Below are 6,000 nucleotides of genomic sequence, written 5' to 3' on the forward strand. Positions count from 1 at the left end.
TGAACGCAAGCGTTCATCCAATTCGGCTTGGAATTCTCTTTGACGTGCTTCGGCCCACGCCTTCACTTGATCTAGTGTTTGGCGAGGGGCCCTTGTTCGTTTTTCCAACTGGGTGTCAGTGAACCCTAGTGGAATATTTACTGCACTTGCCCCGGCTTGGGTAGTCGGGGTAGTGTTCGTAAGATTTGTGTAACCGCCGGTGTTCCCCCCAGTTGCTGGGGTTGTGGTTACCGGGGTTTCTTGGTCGGTTACTGGCCTTTGGACCGGAGTAACGTTAACCATTTCTTCAGAAATTTTGAAAAAACTAAAATAGTTCTAGCTTTTATGCACGGATGGCGCCAATGAAGAAACACTAAGTGAACCCTGGACAGATTATAGATAATCTGGGGGTTAAGTAAAGTTTCCCACGGATGAGATCTAGCTGAGAAGGTTGTTCTTCAGGAGACCTGCAAAACAGACACCGTAAGCTCGTCACTGAGAAGGGGGGGGGGGTTCCTCCTTGTGACCACCCTCCGGCGTGAGAATCAGACTAGATTGCTCTGAATATAAGAGTATATTAAGAGATTGCTAGATAAGATTGAGATATCAGATGATGTCCTTACCATTCCAAGGTGTTGGAGTATTTATAGCCGAAGGTAGGTTTCCAAGCAGGTACAGCCGGCTGAATAGTATTCCTGTTCTACCAACAGTGGACGTACGTACAGGCCATGCTGGTTGGTGGATAGGTTATGGCCAACAGTAATAAGGTCGGCTGTATACTGTTCCTTTACTGCCGGCTACGCACTGTTCCACCAACTGTAGGCTGCGCACGTCCCCTCGTAAGGGTTGGTGAGTAGGCAGCGGCTTAATAGTGACAAACAGTACTAGAGGGTGCTCCTCCTCGTATTGTTGTCGGTGAGCTGTCACCCTGTGATTAGTTCATGGGCTGCTTCTGGTCAAACTGTCTGTTCCGTCCATACCTTAGTAGGTATAGTACGAAAGACCTTCCAGAAGCATACGGACTGGCTCATTTAGGCGGGAGTGTTCCCGCCTTGCTCATTCCTTCATGTGACAACTGAAGTAACGAATGCCTTGTGCGTGTAGCCTTGCTGTTAGTGCGGGTAGCCTTCCCTGATGGCTTGTATCCGCAGCTGCGGGAACAGGCGGGGTACTTCACCATTGGGAGGCTTTCCCTGCGGGTACAGCTGGCGTACTGCGCGTAAGGTTCTTTGAGCATGGTGGGTCCTGCTGGAGCAATTGGTCATCGCGCAGACGTCCCTGTTCAAGGTGAGTCTTGCGGGTCCAACTGGGCTCTGCTGGGACCTACCTCTTCAGTAAGGTACACTTTCCTAAAATCAAATACGTGATACAATAAAGACGGGGGACGTTGCATCTTTCATTTATGTCATTTCTTGAACTCTTTCTTTTTCGCATCAACATCACATAAATCTTTCCATTTCTTTTATTAACTTCTATAAGGGTGTCTAACCGTCTATAACGAAGAATGCCCTGAGCCATATCTGCTAACAAAACACTGTTTTTTTTTCTTCCTAGTGTTAACTTAATTTGGAAACCATGGTGACTCAATGGGTTAAGAATCAAGAAATTGAAATCCACCACTAATTAAAACAAACAAAACATAGGGACTTAAATAGATATTTACTGAAAACAAAAATAACTAGGTTCATGCAGATGCTCCTAATCACATGATATTATGTGGCTACATAATATTATTGGTACTTTTATTATTATTATTATTATTATTATTATTATTATTATTATTATTATTATTATTATTATTATTTCATGTACTTTATATTGATTAACAAACAAACAAATTGCTATTTGAAATTGAATAATTTAAGTTGTTTTCTTTTCTTTAGCCAAATTATATTCACGGGAGTTTTGGCTTTGTCACACGAAAGCACATCCCTTCAATTTTTGCATTTAGTATTTTAGTTACAGGACAGGCGCCTATGGTTCAGATCCCCTAAAGTTCATCTAAATTATTAAAATTATACATACATACATACATACATACATACATACATACATACCCCTAACACCCTTTTGTGTTGTTTATTTATTTAGGGGGTGCAAATCATTCGGTATGTATTTGAAACTTAATCATTAAGGGGCTACATGTACCATTAAAATTTGTCTTTTTAGTAAACTAAACAACATTCTGTCTCTAACCGATTCAGAGGCAGACATTAAGAGGCTACCAAACTGCTCATAATCTTAGCCATTTATTAAAAAATCTTATTGTTATGATTAATTCTTAGCATTCCGACAAAAATGATATTTCCTATCTTAATCTAACCCATGCACGTTATAAGAAGTTCAAGTTACGAATTTGAATTTAAAAGGTGTAAATGAGTAAAATCATTTTCGATTTTGAATCAATTTTTAGTAGTTAAATTCGAGCATCTTGGTTACACTTTTATTTGATCCTTATTGAATTTTGAATCAACAGTATCATTAAAAAAAAGAAAAGCTAACCCCAAAATGTGTTGTGGTAGTAATGATGATACTTTGGGGAAAAAAAAAGTTGTAAAACTAATCTAATCCAATATTTTGACGTGTAAAGGTGAAATCTTTTCCCTAGTTATAATTTTGTAATCAGTTTATATCTTTTTAGTTGGTTTAAGTCGTTATTCTCATTAATTTGACTTGTATTTATTATTTCATAGTCTTTTATTTTAAAAGGAAAAAAAACAAACTGTTCAAAATCTAATAGGTTGTGAACCAGGATATACATTCAAAACCGGTGGGTAACCTAATAACTGAATTAACTAGACTGTTTATGACATGAAATGAAATAAGGCAAGAAATAGTATATGTCATTTTTAAACATTTGATAAATGGGTCATGTTTGAATTAACAAGTTAGTTAAATGGGTCGTGTTGGGACCTAGGGTTTGTATGCTTAACCCGTTTTTTTATAGTTTATAAATATGTTTACCCACAACCCTGTTTTATGGCTTGTTTGACACCTTTATTATTCATTAACCTATTTGCCATTAAAAGAGTTAAACCTGGAGATTTTAAATGTGTGCCTATTAATATTGATATTTTTTATTCAAAAAATTATATGAATATTGTTTGGATTTAACAATTCAACCCACCGATTTACACCCCAATTGTCATTTGTCAAACATTCACTGTCTACAAAGATGACGTGGGGTGGGCTTTAAGGGTTTTGTGGGTCGGTGTGTTAGTGGGCCTTAGATCGTGGGCCCAAGAGGTTTTATCCATTGTAAATAATTAGATGTTTGGTGGGCCATAAGAAATCAATAATTGCTTAATCACGCGTTTAAAGATGTGGTGTGTTCTGTGTTGGCAGATTAGTCGGCCGTTTAAGGAGCCCTTTTTTTTTTGTTTTTCTTTCTTCCTTATCTTTACTCTTTGGTCAAATTTTTAATTGATAGTAAATCTACTTCTACTATTATAATAAACAAAAATGATGGTTCAACCACACATCCTTTAATTAGCCTAATATTTTGACAAGTGGCACCCCTATTCTTTCATCTTTAATTCCTAATTATTTTATTAAGATAAATCATTTAAAATATTCCCTAACTTATCCTTTTATCACATCAAAACACCAAAAATTCTAACATGTTTTTTCTCATAATATTTAATTTAAACAAAAAGAAATGTTTCTTAAATGATATCTTTTTAAAAAATTTGTTTTATAATTTTAATATAACATTCCATGTTTTTTACAATTTATAGTCTTATACAAAATAATAGTCTTAATAATTTTAGATAAAAAGTGAATGTTTTAAATTTTATACTTTTCTTGTTTTTAGTTTAAACTACACTTAACACTTTAATTTTGAAAACCATTCATGATTTTTAAAATTTTTCACTTTCCGACTATAATTATAACTCCTATTATATTTCAAAAGTAACAGCAACAGCAACATGCTCAAAAACTTATAAACTAATTTTTATGTAATTTTACTATCCTATGTTTTTTTTTTATTAAATTGATATATTTCTCATTAAAAAAAACAAATGTTAATAGCGGTAATTTTTATTGTTGGCCATGTAGTGTTACATGTTCATATGCATCAAATCTAGATAAATACCTTTAAAGAAAAATACATGTAAATATGACCAAAATATCTAACGGTCGTTGTTATCCAAAACCTACAATGGTTTCATGTTGTTTGGGATGTTTGGTTGTTTTGAAAAAATGAAGCTGTTTTTTATATTTAAGATAATGTTTTTTATGTTTTAAAATACATTTTCAGTTTTTGTGGATTAGCATTGTTTTAAACTCTTAGTTTCTGATGTTTTGCTTATATATGTTTTTTTGAATGCTAAACTCAAATATTAATTTATATTACTTTATAATATAATATATATTTATTTAAACTTTGTGTATTATTTATTTAAGTATTTGTATGAGTTGTATCACTCTTTTTTTAAACACTATTTTTCTTAAAAATATAAATCCCTATATCAAATTAATATTAGTACTAAATGATTTAGTATAATTATTTCATATGGTTTTGATCTTTTGTTAATATAGTTTACCCAACCCGTGTATACACGGATATATAACCTAGTAATATTATATACTCAAAAAGTTAATTAATTCTCTTAGGAGGCTGGCAGCTTCACACTTTAGGGCCGTAACTTCCGCAAGTGTAAAATATTTCCTTTGACATTTCATTTAATTTCTTCATTTTTTTTTTCCTAAAAAGAACCGTTTATTAAAGAATAAACTACATAGAAGATGAAAGTTTATGCTGTGTCGGGTTGGTTTAACTAAAATTAGGATTACCTATCGTACGGGTTATAAACTTGACTGATTTCTAAAATTGTGGGTTGAATTCTTGAAATCGAATGCGACAAATATGTTTTAACAATGATAAATTTCTTTTGCTTCTTAGGATTCGAACCAAGTACCTTTAAACAGAAGGTCAAAGGGCTACCAACCTATTATGGCATCTTCTTGTTCTTCTCACACGAGAGAAAAATTTATGGATTTTTTTTAATCATAAGTGTCGTAACTAGAGTTACATAAATCAGGATTTTTAAATAACCGGTTTCAGGTATGGAACCGGGTTCGGGTATGACTGGGTATTGGAAAATTTGGTATTGGCATTACCCAAGTCTGGTCCGGTTCCGGGTATTGTCTCTAAAACCATACCCTATGCATCGGGTTTGGGTCGGGTACATAACCGGGTATTTTAAAACCGGGTATTTAAATACCCTATTTTCGGGTATTGAAAAAACCATATTTCCGGCTTTTTTTCGGGTTTTTTTCAGATATTTTTGGGTATAGATTAGATATTTTAAGGGGTTGCACTTTTAAAGGTATTTTTAGGTAATTTCGGGTATATTGGGTATTTGAAAAACCCAGTTTTAGGTATTGGAAAAACCCGGTTCCTGGTATGGAACCGGTTCCGGTTTTCGGGTATTACCGGGTACAAATCGGGTCCAGCTTGGGTGCGGGTTTTGGTGCTGAAATGCATACCCTATCCGTACCCTACGTGTAGGGTCGGGAATTAAAAACCCGGTTTCAAGTTTCTTTTTTCAGGTCTGGTTTCAGGTTCGGGTTTTTTTTGCACCTTTATTTGTAACCCTCAAAAAAAAAAAAGAAAGAAAGAAAAAAGAAAGAAAGAAAAGGAAGATTTACTTAGTGGGCTACAGCTTGTTTTGTTAACAAAAGCCCATAAACACGAGAGAGAAAAGAAAATCGCTAAGGCCCAGAATCTTTTTTCCGTTTAGAAACGAGTGTAAAACTAGTTAACATTTAACATAGTGCATTTTAATTTGTGTTTTTTTAAATATATGTTACATATTAAAAGCACTCTACCTAAAAGGCGTCTTATGAATGTAGACCATGCCAGTGCATGGCATTTATCTTGTCTTTAGGTGACGTGGCACATGTATTGAAGAGGAGGTGCATTTAAAGGTCACGTTTGTTATGAAGTGCATTGCATTTTAAGTATTGCGAGAGAGGAGATAGAGTGAGTAGAGAAGGAAGACTAAAACTGGCGAT

The sequence above is a fragment of the Bidens hawaiensis genome, unplaced genomic scaffold (genome assembly GCF_021521415.1).
Source record: "Bidens hawaiensis isolate Kalapana, Puna unplaced genomic scaffold, B.hawaiensis_p1.1 tig00032417_1, whole genome shotgun sequence".
NCBI classification, from domain to species: Eukaryota; Viridiplantae; Streptophyta; class Magnoliopsida; order Asterales; family Asteraceae; genus Bidens; species Bidens hawaiensis.